The sequence below is a fragment of the Capricornis sumatraensis genome, chromosome 13 (assembly GCF_032405125.1).
Source record: "Capricornis sumatraensis isolate serow.1 chromosome 13, serow.2, whole genome shotgun sequence".
Lineage (NCBI taxonomy): Eukaryota > Metazoa > Chordata > Mammalia > Artiodactyla > Bovidae > Capricornis > Capricornis sumatraensis.
In genome coordinates this window covers 54,569,503-54,589,670 of record NC_091081.1, presented here as the reverse complement: position 1 = coordinate 54,589,670, position 20,168 = coordinate 54,569,503, and the positions used below count along the sequence as shown (strand labels likewise).

The window sequence follows — 20,168 nt, the reverse complement described above, 5'->3', positions numbered from 1 at the left end:
GACTGAGCGACTGAACTCAACCGAACTGAATTTAGGACAGAAGGACAGATACCTGCTTGGTTTTTTCTGCCAACGCTTATGAGTTCATGGAAAGTATAAAATGTACTGTAGTGAAGACTTGAATGTATGTGTAAATTTGTAAATGTGATCTCTGTTGCACGCAACCCTCAATTAGAATTTGTCACAGAAAATTAATCAGAATTTCTCATAGTTACCTTTAAGGAGTGCAGTGGAGAACCGGGGCACAATGCTTCTGTATTCTCAAGGGTTCTGGAATGGCACACCTAAGTCTCACTTCAACTTAGGAGGAAATACAAATAATATGAACATAAAGGGGGAAGTGAATGATTAGGACAAGATAAAGGTAAAGAGACCATAAAGAGGTCATGTGAGCAACAGTACCAGTTTGACAGTATCTCAGACTTTTACTTTGTATTTTATTGATTGTTGTGAGGTTAACATTTCATCTCTGCATATTTTTAACTATTACAATATCTCTTAGTCATAATCCTTGTCATTTTTTTTCTTCTTTCCTTATGGGAATTAATCCTGTTATTAACAAAAGAAAAAGTGAAAGTGAAGTCGCTCAGCTGTGTCCAACTCTTTGTGACCCGATGGACTGTAGCCTACCACACTCCTCCATCCATGGGATTTTCCAGGCAAGAATACTGGAGTTGGTTGCCATTTCCTTCTCCAGAGGATCTTCCCAACCCAGGGATCGAACTTGGGTCTCCTGCATTATAGGCAGATGCTTTACCATCTGAGCCACCAAGGAAATCAAAGATAAGATTAATTCTTACTCCTAGATATTCTATAGATCTTCCTAAGAAATATCACTTATTCTCAAATTTTGTCAATGATATCTTTTATTATCTATTATTAAGCACTAAATGGGAAGCTAAAGTGTACACCTCCCAAACTGCATTGTAGTCGTGAATACCTAGATAACTAATTCTGATGTAATAAAATATACTTGTAAACTACTGTGTATAAAATAAATAAGCCACAATGATATATTGTATAGCACAGGAAATATAGGGAATATTTTATAACTAAAAATGGAATATAATCTGTGAATCACTATATTGTACACTTGAAACCTATAATACTATATGTCAACCACACTGCAATAAAAATGTATAAAAAATAATAATGCTATTTTGAACTCTTGAGGTAAACACACAAGAGGCATAGTTTCAGAATACAATCTTGTGTTTAACTATCTTTAGTCTCTTTTTCATGATCTCTTGCTCCCCCAGGAAATGCTTTCTCTCAATCACTGAACTCAGTAAAGTTTTTGTTTTTTCAGGTTGAAGGGAAACCCAAGAGAAAAAAGCAAATTCAGAGTGACAAACTATAGATCTTCTTTCTCATTGATCAAAATTGTGGCAACATTTGTGACAATTTTTTTCAGTTGTTCAGATTGCTAGGTTGTTTGTTGGTATAAAATATGCAACTAAAATCAAGCAATATTTTTAAAGCTGGAAAATACCGATATGAGGCTAACATAATTCTTAATATCAGCATGGTTTTCATTAATGTTATAAAATAAATCATATATATATTCATTAAGAGAATATATATATTATCACTTTTAACATCTGCATAAAAATTAAATTGATCTTTATGAACATGCGACTTCACTGAAGTCAGAGAAATTCTTACAGCACTTTATTCTCTCAAATAGCAATACATTATACTGCAGATGCTAACTAAGCTTAATAAATATTTGTAGATTGAATAAATTAATGAATGATCGAAGTTAAATCTTTCTTGAGTCAAATGAACAATTTTTTTCTTTCACGTCTTCTACATTGACATAAAGTTTTTAATATTTATGCTTCTTTCTGAAAACTTAAGTTCAACTGAAGCTTTCACATGTGAGTTTCTTATATCTCTATATATTCATTTTTAAAAGTCCATACTCTATTGGAATTTTGTTTACTTAGTTCAGTTCAGTATCTTTCAGTCTTCAAAAGTATACTTTTATTGCTATAAGACTGAACAAATCAACTCTCAACTCCTTATGTAGACTGCTCTTCTTAAATCCTTATATTACATTTAACACTTATAAGTTTAAATTATTAACATTACTTTGAATTTGTAAAAGTTTTTTTAACTAATGGCTCAGATATAGTTCATCCAGCCATCTACAACATAGCATATAGAAAATAAAACTGTTTTAACAAGGAATAGTTTCTTCAGACCAATCTTTTCTTGTCCTTCATAAAATATACTAAACAACTAAATTCAGAAAATATATAATTTACAAAAATAAGGTTCATGTGTTCATGCTCAGTCACTCAGTCGTGTCTGACTTTGCAAGGCCAGGGACTGTAGCCCACCACATTCCTCTATCCATGGGAATCCTGGAGGGACTTGCCATTTCCTTCTCCAGAAAATAAGGTTAAATTACATTTTTAATAAAAGAAAAAAATTCTATAGATTAATGACAAATATACAAAATCTTATATTCCTATTTTCATCCTAGCATGTGACACATAATCAATTACAGGAAATGAAAGATCATTAGAAGGTACTGTACTATACTAAAATATATTTTAAACTTCATATTATTAAACTATTAGATACATTTTTAAGTATAAACAAACATATGAATGACAGATAATAGCACAGCCAGAGAGAGATAGAAGTATAATTAAGAAGTAATTTATGGTAAAGTTGATACTTCAAATCAATGAATAAAAGATTTTAAACAATGCATTGAGAACTCACTCACTAATCAGGAGTAAAGAAATTAAATCATTTTCTTATTCCATAACATACAATGATTTTTAGGAGTTCTGCTTCAGACCAAGGTAGAGTAACAAACAACTAGCTCTTTCAAAATTAACAGTGAGAAAACTGGACAAAAATACATTAAACAGTTGAGAGACAGGAAACAAATCAGTGAGACCTACATTGCCCTGGATTTCTGTCTGGAAGCACAGTCCACATCTAAGTTCATGGAGAAGATTCCAAAGAAAACAATGATTTCACTGAGTTAAAGAGTGCAAAGCTGGACTGAGGGAAGTTTAGGTGGCTGGAAATTACAAAGTAATAGTCTATAGCTGCTGCTGCTACTGCTGCTGCTAAGTCACTTCAGTCGTGTCCGACTCTGTGCGACCCCATAGACGGCAGCCCACCAGGCTCCTCCGTCCCTGGGATTCTCCAGGCAAGAACACTGGAGTGGGTTGCCATTTCCTTCTCCAATGCATGAAAGTGAAAAGTAAAAGTGAAGTCTATAGATGAGGGTACTATACAGAAAAAGAGCTCCAGAAGTATAGTGATACATTTAATTATTTGGCTGAGTATGTGACTATTTTATATATTAAGGACTTTGAAACACTGTTGGACAAAGTTCTAAAACATCTAAAGAAATGGAAAGATAAGATGATGTTTCTGAAGACTTCAAATTGTTGAGATAATTCTACATAAATGAAATAAAATTTTAATACAATTCCAACAAACAAGCAGGCTTTTTGCAATGACTAGTAAATTAATTCTAAAATTATATAGAAATACAAATGACCACGAATAGTTTATTTAAAAGAACAAAGTTGAAGAACATGTGTTACTTGACTGCAAGACATATAATAAAGCTGAAGAAATCAAGACAATTTGTCAAAAATCAGTTAACCATACATGTGTAGGTCTACTTTGTTATTTGATCCATGCCTTGATCTCTATACAGACAAAGGTATTTTAATGGGAAAAATGTAAATTTTTCAATAAATGGTGCTAGAACAACTAGATATAAATATGGAAAAACATAAACCTAGAGCACACAAAAAATTTAGCTCAAAGAGGATTATATATATAACCATCGGACCTAAAAATATAAGACAACTATTAAAAAGCATAGGAAAAAATGTTTGTGATTCTGGATTAGGCAAAGATGAGGGGGGAAGCATGATTCATCTTAGAAAAATCAGTATTTTGGATTTCATTAAAATTCAAAACTTCTGCTCTATAAATGACACATTCAAGAAAAAAGAAAAAACAATCCAGAGACTGAAAAAAAATGTCCTCAATATATATATCTAAAAACCCAATTCTATCATTAACATATAAAGAACTTTTACAACTAAATATTTAGAAGACAAAAGCACCTCCCTACCAAAATAGGAAAAGGACTTAATTAACTATCTTAAAAGACATACTCATGACTAACTATTACATGAAAAATGTTCAATGTGATTACTGATCAGACATCCTGGAGTGCTAAGTCAAGTAGGCCTTAGGTAGCATCACTACAAAGAAAGCTAGTGGAGGTGATGGAATTCCAGCTGAGCTATTTGAAATCCTAAAAGATGATACTGTGAAATGGGAAGTGAAGTGAAAGTGAAAGTTGCTCAGTCGTGTCTGACTCTTTGCGACCCCATGGACTATACAGTCCAGTGAATTCTCCAGGCCAGAATACTGGAGTAGGTAGCCTTTCCCTCTCCAGGGGATCTTCCCAACCCAGGGATCAAACCTAGGTCTTCCACATTGCAGGTGGATTCTTTACCAGCTGAGCCACAAGGAAAGCACTGCACAAATATGCCAGCAAAATTCGAAAACTCAGCAGCAGCCACAGCCTGGAAAAGGTCAGTTTTAATTCCAATCCCAAAAAGTGTGATAGTCACTCAGTTGTGTTTGACTCTTTGAGACCCCATGGACTGTAGCCCACCAGGCTCCGCTGTCCATGGGATTTTCCAGGCAAGAATACCGGAGTGGGTTGCCATTTCCTTCAAAGAATGTTCAAACTACCACACAATTACACTTATCTCACACACTAGCAAAATCATGTTCAAAATTCTCCATGTGAAGCTTCAACAGTACATGAACCAAGAACTTCCAGAGGTTCAAGGTGGATTTAGAAAAGGCAGAGGAACCAGAGAACAAATTGCAAACATCCATTGGATCATAGCAAAACCAAGAGATTTCTAGAAAAACATCTCAGTTCAGTTCAGTTGCTCAGTCATATCTGACTGTTTGCAATGCCAGGGACTGCAGCACGCCAGACTTCCCTGTCCATCACCAGCTCCTGGAGCTTGTTCAAACTCATGTCCATCAAGTTGATGAGCCATCCAACCATCTCATGCTCTTTCATCCCCTTTCAGCCTTCAATCTTTCCCAGTATCAGGGTCTTTTCTAATGAGTCACTTCTTCAGCATTAGTCCTTCCAATGAATATTCATGACTGATTTCCTTTAGGATTCATTGGTTTCTAAGATGGTTGAGGAATAGGACAGGGAGACCACTTTCTCCCCAAAAAATTCATCAAAAGATCATTTGAATACTGAGCAAATGCCACAAAACAAATTCTGAACGCTGGCGGAGGACACCAGGCACCAGAAAGACAGCCCATTGTCTTCGAAAGGAGGTAGGACAAAATATAAAACATAAAAAGAGAGGCAAAAGAGTGAGGGATGGAGACCTGTCCAGGAAGGGAGTCGTGAAGGAGGAGAAGTTTCCAAATACCAGGAGACCCTCTCACCATCAGGTCTATGGGGAGTTTTGGAATCTCAAAGGGCAACATAACTGGGAGGAAAAAATAAATAAATAAAACCCACAGATTACAGCGCCTAACCACAACTCCCAGCAGAGAAGTAGCCCGGATGCTCACGTCCGCCACCAGCAAGCAGGGGCTGAACAGGGAGACACACGGGCTGCATTGCTTAGGGTAAGGACCAGGCCTGAATACCCGGAGGACAATCTGAGGGAGCTAACGTGAGATAGCAACCCTAACTATGGGATAGCAAGAGAGAAAAACAAGAAAGAGAGAGAGAGAGAACTTTCCTGCCAAAAGCTCTAACCTAAGGCACTGCTGGGCCACTCACAGAACAAAGGACTGAGAGAATACCAGAGGACAGCTAGCCGGCTGTGGACTGGCCCATCCCAAACCAGAGGCAGAGAGGCATGCAGGTGGCAGCCAGAGCCAGCAAGGGGCAATCTTGACCCCAGAGATGGCATCCTCTACCAAACTGTGAGCAGGCTCCCAGTTGCTAACCAAGTCTTCCTGGGATCGTAGACAGTTGACATCCACCAGGAGGGTCACAGTCAGAGATCAGCTCCCCAGAGAAGACACATGGCACACCTGAGATGGTGTTCCCATTGCGCACCCAGGAAACCAAGCAGCTGGGACTAGGGAGGTGACAAGACACACTGCCCCACCTGGGGGGAGTGCACTTGCCAAGCACCTGGTCGTCTGAGCTGCTCAGACCTGGGAAGGGCACAAAACACAGGCCCAACTGAGTCTGTGCCCTTGTGGAGTACCCGAGAACCTGAACCTGAGCGGCTTAGACCTGGGAAGTGCACGCAACCCAGGGCCCGATTTAGACAGTTCCCCTGCAGAGCAACCTGGAGCTTGAGCAATGTAGACTAGGAAAGCAACACACCATGAGCGGGGGCAAACCCAGTGTGGCCCAGACACTGCGAGCACTCCCCACACATGCCAGTGATATTTGTTTGCAGTGTTCCTCCCTCCCCACAGCACAACTGAACAAGTGAGCCTAAATAAGTGACCACCTCCGCCCCCTTGTGTCAGGGCTGAAATTAGACACTGAAGAGACTTGCAAACAGAAGAAGCCAAAATAAACAGAGGGAACTGCTTGGGAAGTGACAGGTGCAACAGATTAAAACCCTGTAGTTAGCACCGACTACACTGAAAGGGCCTATAGACCTCGAGAAGAAGTATAAGCTGGAACAAGGAACTATCTGAAACTGAACTGACCACACACTGCCTGCAACAGCTCCAGAGAAACTCCTAGATATATTTCACTAATATCATTTTTTAATTGTTTTAAAATTTTAAGCCCTTTATTACTCTTTTAATTCTCATTTTTATAATCTACTATTACCTTGAAAAAAACTCTTTTTAAAGCAAATTTCATACATATTTTTTATAATTTTGTGATATTGTGTTTTTTAATATTTTATTTTTGAGGGACTAACCTCCACAGTAGATTTTTAATCTTTGCTTTTTGGTATTTGTTATCAACTTTGTACCTTTAAGGATCCAATCTTCAGTACCCATTTTTACTTAGGAGTGTGACTACTGGCTTGATGGCCCACTCCCCCTTTTGACTCTCCTTTTTCTCCCCCAGGTCACCTCTATCTCCTCCCTCCCCCTTCTCTTCTCTGCCCAACACTGTGAATCTCTTTGGGTATTCTGGGCTGTGGAGAACACTTAAGGAACTGATTACTGGTTAGGTCTGTCTCTCTCCTTTTGATTCCCCCTGTTCTCCCTGGAGAAGGAAATGGCAACCCTCTCCAGTATCCTTGCCTGGAGAATCCCATGGACAGAGGAGCCTGGTGGGCTACAGTCCACAGGGTCGCAAAGAGTCGGACATGACTGAGGGACTTCACTTTCACTTCACTTCTCCTCCTGGTCACCTCTATCTCCTTCCTCCCTCTTCTCTTCCCTATGTAACTCTGTGAACCTGTCTGGGTGATTCAGCCTGTGGAGAGCATATAGGGAATTGATTACTGGCTAGATTGCTCTCTCTGCTTTTGATTCCCCCTCTTCTCCTTCTGGTCAGCTCTATCTACCTCCTCCCTCTTCTCTTTTCCATGTAACTCCATGAACCTCTCTGGGTGTCCCTCACTGTGGAGAATCTTTTCTCCATTAACCTAGATGTTTTATCATTGGTGCAGTATGGATAGAGAAGTCTTGATGCCACTGGAAGAATAAGACTAAAAATGAGAGGCTGGAGGCTTAAATCCAAAACAAGAACACCAGAAAACTCCTGACTCCAAGGAACATTAATGGACAAGAGCTCATCCAAAAGCCTCCATACCAACACTGAAACCAAGTTCCACCCAAGAGCCAACAAGTTCCAGAGCAAGACATACCACACTAATTCTCCAGCAACAGAGGAACATAGCACTGAGCATTAATATACAGGCTGCCCAAAGTTACACCAAACCCATAGACACCTCAAAACTCACTATTGGACATTTCATTGCACTCCAGAGAGGGGAGATCCAGCTCCACCCATCAGAACACTGATGCAAGCTTCCCTGACCAGGAAACCTTGACAAGCAACTTGTCCAACCCCACCCACAGGGAGGAGCCTCCACAATAAAAATAAACCACAAACTTCCAGCATACAGAAAGGCCACCCCAAACACAGCAATCCAAACAAGATTAAAGGGCAGAGAAATATTCAGTAGGTAAAGGAACAAGATAAATGCCCGCCGAACCAAACCAAAAAGGAGGAGATAGGGAGTCTACCTGAAAAAGAATTCAGAATAATGATAGTAAAATTGATCCAAAATCTTGAAAACAAATGGAGCTACAGATAAATAGTCTGGAGACAAGGATTGAGAAGATGTAAGAAATGTTTCACAAGGACCTAGAAGAAATAAAAAAGAGCCAATCAATAATGAATAATGCAATAACTGAGATCAAAACCACTCTGGAGGGAACCAACAGGAGAATAACGGAGGCAGAAGACAGGATAAGTGAGGTGGAAGATAGAATGGTGGAAATAAATGAATGAGAGAGGAAAAAAGAAAAAAAAACTAAAAGAAATGAGGACAACCTCAGAGACCTCTGGGACAATCTCAAATGCCCCAACATTTGAATCATAGGAGTCCCAGAAAAAGAAGAGAAAGAGAAAGGCCATGAGAAAATACTTGAGGAGATAATAGTTGAAAACTTGCCTAAAATGGGGAAGGAAATAGCCATCCAAGCCCAAGAAACCCAGAGAGTCCCAAACAGGATAAACCCAAGGTGAAACACCCCAAGACACATATTAATCAAATTAACAAAGATCAAACACAAAGAACAAATATTAAAAGCAGCAAGGGAAAAACAACAAATAACATACTAGGGGATTCCCATAAGGATAACAGCTGATCTTTCAATAGAAACTCTTCAGGCCAGGAGGGAATGGCTGAGCATAAGTAAAGTGATCAAAGAGAAGAACCTACAACCCAGATTATTGTATCCAGCAAGGATCTCATTCAAATATGAAGGAGAAATCAAAAGCTTTAGAGACAAGCAAAAGCTGAGAGAATTCAGCACCACCAAACTAGCTCTTCAACAAATCCTAAAGGATCTTCTCTAGACAGGAAACACAGAAAAGGTCTATAAACTCAAACCCCAAACAACAAAGTAAGAGGCAATGGGATCATTCTTATCAACAATTACCTTAAATGTAAATGAGTTTAATGCTCCAACCAAAAGGCAAAGACTGGCTGAATGTACAAAAACAAGACCCCTATATTTGCTGCCTACAAGAGACCCACCTCAAAACAAGGGACACATACAGACTGAAATTGAAGGGATGGAAAAAGATATTTCATACAAATGGAGATGAAAAGAAAGCAGGAGTAGTAATAATCATATCAGATAAAATGAAAAGAAAGCAGGAGTAGCAATAATCATATCAGATAAAATAGACTTTGAAATAAAGGCTGTAGAAAAAGACAAAGAAGGACAGCATATAATGATTAAAGGGTCAATCCAAGAAGAAGATATAACAATTATAAATATATATGCACTGAACATAGGAGCACCACAATATGTAAGGCAAATGCTAACAAGTATGAAAGGGGAAATTAACAATAACACAATAATAGTGGGAGACTTTAATACCCCACTCACACCTATGGATAGATCAAGTAAACAAAAAATTAGCAAGGAAATACAAACTTTAAGTGATAAAATAGACCAGTTAGACCTAATTGATATCTATAGGACATTTCACCCCAATACAATGAATTTCATCTTTTTCTCAAGTGCACATGGAATCTTCTCCAGGATAGATCACATTCTGGGGCCATAAATTTAGCCTTGGGAAATTAAAAAAATAACTGAAATCATTCCAAGCATCTTTTCTGATCACAATGCAGTAAGATTAGATGTCAACCACAGAAAAAATACTATTAAAAATTCCAATATATGGAGGCAAAATAACACACTGCTGAATAACCAACAAATCACAGAAGAAATCAAAAAGTAAATAAAAATATGCATAGAAACGAATGAAAATGAAAATACAACAACCAAAAACCTATGGGACTCAGTAAAAGCAGTGCTAAGGTCTAGTCAAGGCTATGGTTTTTCCAGTGGTCATGTATGGATGTGAGAGTTGGACTGTGAAGAAAGCTGAGTGCTGAAGAATTGATGCTTTTGAACTGTGGTGTTGGAGAAGACTCTTGAGAGTCCCTTGGACTGCAAGGAGATCCAACCAGTCCATTCTGAAGGAGATCAGCCCTGGGATTTCTTTGGAAGGAATGATGCTAAAGCTGAAACTCCAGTACTTTGGCTACCTCATGCGAAGAGATGACTCATTGGAAAAGACTCTGATGCTGGGCGGGATTGGGGGCAGGAGGAGAAGGGGTCGACAACAAAATTAGAAATGAAAATGGAGAAATTACAACAGGCAACACAGAAATACAAGGGATCATAAGAAACTACTATCAGCAACTATATGCCAATAAAAAGGACAACTTGGAAGAAATGGACAAATTCTTAGAAAAGTATAACTTTCTAACACTGAACCAGGAAGAAATATAAAATCTTAACAGACTCATCACAAGCACAGAAATCAAAACTATAATCAGAAGTCTTCCAGCATATAAAAGCTCAGGACCAGACAGCTTCACAGCTGAATTCTACCAAAAATTTAGAGAAGAGCTAATGCCTATCCTGCTCAAACTCTTCCAGAAAATTGCAGAGGAAGGTAAACTTCCAAACTCATTCTAAGAGGCCACCATCACCCTAATACAACAACCAGACAAAGATGCCACATAAAAAGAAAACTACAGGCCAATATCACTGATGAACATAGATGTAAAAATCCTTAACAAAATTCTAGCAAACAGAATCCAACAACATACTAAAAAGATCATACATCATGACCAAGTGGGCTTTATCCCAGGGATGCAAGGATTCCTTAATATCCACAGATCAATCAATGTAATACACCACATTAACAAATTGAAAGATCAAACCCATATGATTATCTCAATAGATGCAGAGAAAGCCTTTGACAAAATTCAACATCCATTTATAATAAAAACCCTCCAGAAAGCAGAAATAGAAGGAACATACCTCAACATAATAAAAGCCAAATATGATAAACCCACAGCAAACATTATCTTCAGTGGTGAAAAACTGAAAGCATTTCCCCTAAAGTCAGGAACAAGACAAGGGTGCCCACTCTCAACACTACTATTCAACATAGTTTTAGAAGTTTTAGCTATAGCAATCAGAGAAGAAAAAGAAATAAAAAGAATCCAGACTGGAAATGAAGTAAAACTCTCACTGTTTGCAGATGACATGATCCTCTACATAGAAAACCCTAAAGACCTATCAGAAAATTACTAGAGCTAATCAATGAATATAGTAAAGTTGTAGGATATAAAATTAACACAGAGAAATCCCTTGCATTCCTATATACTAAAAATGAGAAAACAGAAGGAAAAATTAAGGAAAAAATTCCATTTACCACTGCAACGAAAAGAATAAAATACTGAGGAATATATCTACCTAAAGAAACAAAAGACCTATATATAGAAAACTATAAAACACTGATGAAAGAAATCAAAGATCACACAAATACATGAAGAAATATTCCATGTTCATGGATCAGAAGAATCAATATAGTGAATATGAGTATACTACCCAGAGCAATCTATAGATTCAATGCAATCCCTATGAAGCCACCAATGGTATTTTTCAGAAAACTAGAACAAATCATTTCACAATTTGTATAGAAATACAAAAAATCTCAAATAACCAAAGCAATCTTGAGAAAGAAGAATGGAACTGGAGGAATCAACCTGCCTGACTTCAGACTATACTGCAAAGCTACAGTCATCAAGATAGCATGGTACTGGAACAGAGACAGAAATATACATCAATGGAACAAAATAGAAAGCCCAGAGATAAATCCATGCACCTATGGACACCTTATTTTGACAAAGGAGGCAAGAATATACAATGGAGAAAAGACAATCTCTTTAACAAGTGGTGCTGGAAAAACTGGTCAACCAGGTGGTCACTCATGCATAAAAGAATGAAACTAAATCACTTTCTAGCACTATATACAAAAATAAACACAAAATAGATTAAAGATCTAAACATAAGACCAGAAACTATAAAACCCCTGGAGGAAAACATAGGCAAAACACTCTCTGACAGAAATCACAGCAGGATCCTCTATGACCCACCTCCCAGAGTAATGGAAACAAGAGCAAAAATAAACAAATGGGATCTAATTAATCTTAAAAGCTTTTGCACAACAAAGGAAACTATAAGCAAGGTGAAAAGACAGCCTTCAGAATGGGAGAAAATAATAGCAAACGAAGCAACGGACAAAGAATTAATCTCAAAAATATACAAGAAACTCCTGCAGCTCAATTCCAGAGAAATAAACAACCCAATCAAAAAAATGGGCCAAAGGACTAAACAGACATTTCTCCAAAGAAGACATACAGATAGCTAACAAACACATGAAAAGATGCTCAACATGACTCATTATCAGATAAATGCAAATCAAAACCACAAAGAGGTACCATTTCACACCAGTCAGAATGGCTGCTGTCAAAAAATATACAAACAATAAATGCTGAAGAGGGTACAGAGGAAAAGGAATCTTCTTACACTGTTGATGGGAATGCAAGCTAGTACAGCCAGTATGGAGAACAGTGTGGAAATTCTTTAAAAACCTGGAAATAGAACTGCCATACAACCCAACAATCCCACTGCTGGGCATACACACCAAGGAAACCAGAATTGAAAGAGACATGTGAACCCCAGTGTTCATTGCAGCAATGTTTACAATAGCCAGGACATGCAAGCAACCTAGCGGCCATTGGCAGATGAATGGATAAGAAAGTTTTGGTACATATACACAATGGAGTATTACTCAGCCGTTAAAAAGAATGCATTTGAATCAGTTCTAATGAGGTGGATGAAACTGAAGTCTATTATACAGAGTGAAGTAAGTGAGAAAGAGGAACAACAGTAGAGTATATTAATGCATATATACGGAATTTAGAAAGATGGTAACTATGACCCTATATGTGAGACAGCAAAAGAGACACAGATGTATAGAACAGTCTTTTGGACTCTGTGGGAGAAGGTGAGGGTGGGATGATTCGAGAGGATAGCATAGGAACATGTATATTTTCATATGTGAAGTGGATCGCTGGTCCAGGTTCAATGCATAAAACATGGTGCTCAGGGCTTGTGCACTGGGATGACCCTGGGAGATGGGATGGGGTTGGAGGTGGGAGGGGGTTTCTGCATAGGGAACACATGTGTGCCTGTGGCTGATTCATATTCATGATGGCAAAACCTACTACAATATGGTAAAGTAATTAGCCTTCAATCAAAATAAATAAATTTTAAAAAGGGGGAGGGGATTCATTGGTTTGATCTCCTTGCAGTCCAAAGTACTCTCAAGAGTATTCTCCTAAATCACAGTTCAAAAGCATCAATTCTTTGGTGCTTAACTTTCTTATGGTCTAATTATCACATCCATACATGACTACACAAGCTTTGACTAGATAGACCTTTGTCAGCAAAGTAATGTCTCTGCTTTTTAATAAGCTTTCTAGGCTGTTCATAGCTTTTCTTCCAAAGAGCAAGTGTCTTTTAATTTTATGGCTTCAGTCACCATCCACAGTGATTTTGGCCCAAGAAAATAAAGTCTCTCACTGTTTCCATTGTTTCCCCATCTATTTGCATGAAGTGATGGGACTGGATGACATGATCTTAGTTTTCTGAATGTTGAGTTTTAAGCTAGATTTTTCACTCTCCTCTTTTACTTTCATTAAGAGGCTCTTTAGTTCCTCTATGCTTTCTGCTATAATATTGTGCCATCTGCATATCTGAGGTTATTGATATTGCTATCAGCAATCTTGATTCCATCTTGCCCAGCAATCTTGATCCCAGCTTGTGCTTCATCCAGTGTGGCATTTTGCGCGACATACTCTGCATATGTTAAATAAACAGGATGACAATATAGAGCCTGGACATACTCCCCATTTGGACCTAGTCCGTTGTTCCATATTCAGTTCTAACTGCTGCTTCTTGACCTGCATACAGATTTCTTAGGAGGCAGGTTAGGTTGTCTGGCATTCCCATCTCTTGAAGAATTTTCGATGGTTTGTTGTGATCCACAGAGTCAAAGGCTTTGGCATAGTCAACAAAGAAGAAATAGATGTTTTTCTGGAACTCTCTTGCTTTTTCCATGATCCAATGGATGTCAGCAATTTGACCTCAGGTTCTGCCTTTTCTAAATCCATCTTGAACATCTGGAAGTTCTTGGCTCACATCCTGTTGAAGCCTGGCTTGGAGAATTTTAAGCATTACTTTGCTATCGTGGGAGATGAGTGCAATTTTGCAGTAGTTTGAGCATTCTTTGGCATTGCCTTTCTTTGTGATTGGAATGAAAATTGACCTTTTCCACTCCTGTGGCCACTGATGAGTTTTCCAAATTTGCTGGCATATTGAGTGCAGCATGAAATGTTCCCTTGGTATCTCTAATTTTCTTGAAGAGATCTCTAGTCTTTCCGATTCTGCTGTTTTCCTCTATTTCTTTGCATTGATCACTGAGGCTTTCTTATCTCTTCTTGCTATTCTTTGGAACTCTGCATTCAGATGCTTATCTCTTTCCTTTTCTCCTTTGCTTTTCGGTTCTCTTCTTTTCACAGCTATTTGTAAGGCCTTCCCAGATGGCCATTTTGCTTTTTTGCATTTCTTTTCCAGGGGGATGGTCTTGATCCCTGTCTCCCGTACAATGTCATGAACCTCAGTCCATAGATCATCAGGCACTCTATCAGATCTAGTCCCTTAAATCTATTTCTCACTTCCATTGTATAATCATAAGGGATTTGATTTAGGTCATACCTGAATGGTCTAGTGGTTTTCCCTACTTTCTTCAATTTCAGTCTGAATTTGTCAATAAGGAGATCATGATCTGAGCCACAGTCAGCTCCCAGTTTTGTTTTTGCTGACTCTATAGAGCTTCTCCATCTTTGGCTGCAAAGAATATAATCAATCTGATATCAGTGTTGACCATCTGGTGATGTCCATGTGTAGAGTCTTCTCTTGTATTGTTGGAAGAGGGTGTTTGCCATGACCAGTGTGTTCTCTTGGCATAACTCTATTAGCCTTTGTCCTGCTTCATTCCAAATTCCAAGGCCAAATTTTCCTGTTACTCCAGGTGTTTCTTGACTTCCTACTTTTGCATTATTGACTATGCCAAAGCCTTTGACTGTGTGGATCACAATAAACAGTGGAAAATTCTGAAAGAGATGGGAATACCAGACCACCTAACCTGCCTCTTGAGAAACCTATATGCAGGTCAGGAAGCAACAGTTAGAACTGGACATGGAACAACAGACTGGTTCCAAATAGGAAAAGGAGCATGTCAAAGCTGTATATTGTCACCCTGCTTATTTAACTTCTATGCAGAGTACATCATCAGAAATGCTGGGCTGGAAGAAGCTCAAGCTGGAATCAAGATTGCCAGGAGAAATATCAATAACCTCAGATATGCAGATGATACCATCTTTATGGCAGAAAGTGAAGAGGAACTAAAAACCCCTTGATGAATGTGAAAGAACAGAGTGAAAAAGTTGGCTTAAAGCTCAACATTCAGAAAATGAAGATCATGGCATCTGGTCCCATCACTTCATGGCAAATAGATGGGGAAACAGTGGAAACAGTGTCAGACTTTATTTTGGGGGGCTCCAAAATCACTGCAGATGGTGACTGCAGCCATGAAATTAAAAGACGCTTACTCCTTGGAAGAAAAGTTATGACCAACCTAGATAGCATATTGAAAAGCAGAGACATTACTTTGCCAACAAAAGTCCGTCTAGTCAAGGCTATGGTTTTTCCATTGGTCATGTATGGATGTGAGAGCTGGACTGTGAAGAAAGCTGAGTGCTGAAGAATTGGTGGTTTTGAATGGTAGTGTTGGAGAAGACTCTTGAGAGTCCCTTGGACTGCAAGGAGATCCAACCAGTCCATTCTAAAGGAGATCAATCCTGGGTGTTCTTTGGAAGGACTGATGCTAAAGCTGAATCTCCAGTACTTTGGCCACCTCATGCAAAGAGTTGACTCATTGGAAAAGACTCTGATGCTGGGAGGGATTGGAGGCAGGAGGAAGAGGGGACGACAGAGGATGAGATGGGTGGATGGCGTCACCGACTCAATGGACCTGAGTTTGAGTGAACTCGGGTGATGATGATGGACAGGGAAGCCTGGTGTGCTGTGATTCATGGGGTCGCAAAGAGTTGGACACGACCGAGTGACTGAATTGAACTGAACTGAGTGCAGCACTTTCACAGCATCATCTTTTAGGATTTGAAATAGCTCAACTGGAATTCTATCACCTCCACTAGCTTTCTTCATGGTGATGTTTCCTAAGGCCACTTAACTTCGCATTCCCGGATGTCTGGCTCTAGGTGAGTGATCACACCAATGTGATTATCTGGGTCGTGAAGATCTTTTTTGTATGGTTCTTCTGTGTATTCTTGCCACGTCTTAATATCTTTTGCTTCTGTTAGGTCCATACTATTTCTGTCCTTTATTGAGCCCATGTTTGCATGGAATGTTCCCTTGGTATCTCTAATTTTCTTGAAGAGATCTCTAGTCTTTCCCATTCTATTATTTTCCTCTATTTCTTTGCATTGATCACTGAGGAAGGCTTTCTTATGTCTCATTGCTATTCTTTGGAACTCTGCATTGAGATGGGTGTGTCTTTCCTTTTTTCCTTTGTTTTTCACTTGTCTTCTTTTCTCAGTTATTTGTAAGGCCTCCTCAGAGAAGCATTTTGCCTTTTTGCATCTTTTTTTCTAGGGTATGGTCTTGATCACTGCCTCCTGTACAATGTTACACACCTCTGCCCATTGTTCTTCAGGTACTCTATCAGATCTAATCCCTTGAATTTATTTGTCACTTCTACTATATAATCATAAGGGATTTGATTTAGGCCATACCTGAATGGTCTAGTGGTTTTCCCTTCTTTATTCAATTTAAGTCTGAATTTGGCAATAAGGAGTTCATGATCTGAGCCACAGTCAGCTCCCAATCTTGTTCTTGCTGACTACATAGAGCTTCTTCATCTTTGAACTTTCAATGCAGGAGACCTGGGTTCAATCCCTGGGTCAGGAAGATCTCTTGGAGAAGGAAATGGCAACCCACTCCAGTATTCTTGCCTAGAAAATCCCGTCTTTGGCTACAAAGAATAAAATCAATCTGATTTTGGTACTGACCATCTGATGATGTCCATGTGTAGAGTTGTCTCTTGTATTGTTGGAAGAGGGTGTTTGCTATGACCAGTGCATTCTCTTGGCAAAATTCTGTTAGCCTTTGCCCTGCTTCATTTTGTACTCCAAGGCCAAACTTGCCTGTTACTCCATGTATCTCTTGACTTCCTATTTTTGCACTCCAGTCCCCTATGATGAAAAGGACATCTTCTTTTGGTGCTAGTTCTAGAAGGCCTTGTAGGTCCTCATAGACAGTTCAACTTCATCTTCGGCATTAGTGGTTGGCGCATAGACTTAGATTACTGTGATATTGAATGGTTTGCTTGGAAACAAAGATCATTCTGACATTTTTGAGACTGCACCCAAGTACTGCATTTCAGGCTCCTCTGTTGACTACGAGGGCTACTCCATTTCTTCTAAGGAGTTCTTGCCCACAGTAGTAGATATAATGGTTATTTGAATTAAATTCACCCATTCTGGTCAATTTTAGTTCACTGATTCCTAAAATGTTGATGGTCTCTCTTGCCATCTCCTGTTTGACTACTTCTTATTTACCTTTATTCATGGACCTACATTTCAGTTTCCTAGGCAATATTGTTCTTTACAGCATTGAACTTTACTTCCATCACTAGTCACATCCACAACTGGGCATTGTTTTTTGCTTTGGCTCCATCTCTTCATTCTTCCTCAACTTATTTCTCAGCTCATCTTCAGTAGCATAATGAGCATCTACTGACCTGGGGAGTTCATCTTTCAGTGTCATATCATTTTGTCTTTTCATACTGTTCATGGGGTTCTCATGGCAAAAAAACTGAAGTGGTTTGCCATTCCCTTCTCCAGGGTATCACATTCTATCAAGTAGAAAAACGTCTGCTGTTGCTGCTGCTACTAAGTCGCTTCAGTCGTGTCTGACTCTGTGTGACTGACCCCATAAACAGCAGCCCACCAGGCTCCCCCATCCCTGGGATTCTCCAGGCAAGAACACTGGAGTGGGTTGCCATTTCCTTCTCCAATGAATGAAAGTGAAAAGTGAAAGTGAAGTCGTTCATTTGTGTCCGACTCTTCCCGGCCCCATGGACTGCAGCCTACCAGGCTCCTCCACCCATGGGATTTTCCAGGCAAGAGTACTGCAGTGGGGTGACATCACCTTCTCCGAGAAAAACATCTACTTTTCTTTTATTCACTATGCCAAAGCCTTTGACTGTGTGAATCAAAACAAACTGTGGTAAATTCTTCAAGACCACCTTACCCGCCTCCTGAGAAATCTGCATTCAGGTCAAGAAGCAACAGTTAGAACCAGACTTGGAACAATGGACTGGTACCAAATTGGGAAAGGAATATGTCAAGGCTGTATATTGTCATCCTGTTTATTTAACCCTTATATGCAGAGTACATCATGTGAAATGCCGGGCTGGATGAAGCACAAGCTGGAATCAAGATTCCTGGGAGAAATATCAATAACCACAGATATGCAGATGACAGCACCCTTACGGCAGAAAGTAAAGAGAAATGAAAGAGTCTCTTGATGAAAATAAAAGAGGAGAGTGAAAAAGCTGGCTTAAAACTCAACATTCAAAAAACTAAGATCATGTCATCTAGTCCCATTACTTCATGACAAATAGATAGGGAAACCATGGAAACAGCGAGAGACTATTTTTTTGGACTCCCAAATCACTGAAGATGGTGACTGCAGCCATGAAACTAAAAGTCACTTGCTCCTTGGAAGAAAAGCTATGACCAACCTAGACACCATATTGAAAAGCAGAGACATTACTTTGCCAACAAAAGACCGTCTAGTCAAAGCTATGGTTTTTCCAGTAGTCATGTATGGATGTGAGAGTTGGATTATAAAGAAATCTGAGTGCTGAAGAATTGATACTTTTGAACTGTGGTTTTGGACAAGACTCTTGAGAGTCCCTTGGACTGCAAGGAGGTCAAATCAGTCCTGAATATTCATTGGAAAGACTGATGCTGAAGCTGAAGTTCCAATACTTTGGCCACCTGATGCGAAGAACTGACACTTGGGAAAGACCCTGATGCTAGGAAAGACTGAAGGTGGACGGAGTAGGGGATGACAGAGGATGACATGGTTGGATAGCATCACCAACTCAATGGACATGAGTTTGAGCAAGCTCCGGGAGTTGATAGACAGGGAAGCCTGGCGTGCTGCTGTCCATGGGGTAGCATAGAGTCAGACACGACTAAGCGACTGAACTGAACTGAACTGAAAATTCTTATGTTGAAACATAATTCTGAGTGAGATGTTATATGCAGATGGGGAATTTGGGAAATGATTGGTCATGAAAGTAAAGTCTTCATGATTTAGATTTGTGCCCTTATTAAAGAGACCCAGGAGAGTTCTCTTTTTCTCTTTCTGTTACATTCAGCAAGAACACAGTCATCTGTGAACCAGGAAGCAGGCTCTAATCAGACATTAAATCTTCCAGCATTTCGATCTTGGACTTTCTATCCTCTAGAGCTATGAGAAGTACATGTCTGTTGTTTACTCAGTCTATAGTATTTTTGTTACAGTAGCTTGAACTAAGGCACACTACTACTACTACTACTACTACTACTAAGTCACTTCAGTCGTGTCCGACTCTGTGCGACCCCATAGATAGCAGCCCACCAGACTCCCCCGTCCCTGGGATTCTCCAGGCAAGAACACTGGAGTGGGTTGCCATTTCCTTCTCCAGTGCATGAAAGTGAAAAGTGAAAGTGAAGTCGCTCAGTCGTGTCCTACCCTTAGCGACCCCATGGACTGCAGCCTACCAGGCTCCTCTGTCCATGGGATTTTCCAGGCAAAAGTACTGGAGTGGGGTGCCATTGCCTTCTATGCTCCCATTATTATGGCTACAATAAAAAAGACTAGCAATACTAAGTGCTGTAAAAATGGGGAGCCCCTGGAACCCTGATACATTACTGGTAGGAATGCAAAATAAT

At 39.3% G+C, this 20,168-nt stretch overlaps 1 non-coding gene across 1 annotated transcript; it reads right to left on the bottom strand.

The window, feature by feature from the left end:
* Positions 1–703: 703 nt before the first annotated feature.
* On the bottom strand, positions 704–775 carry TRNAY-AUA (transfer RNA tyrosine (anticodon AUA)). Its single transcript has one exon. It is a non-coding gene; the product is annotated as a tRNA-Tyr (tRNA).
* Positions 776–20,168: the final 19,393 nt, after the last annotated feature.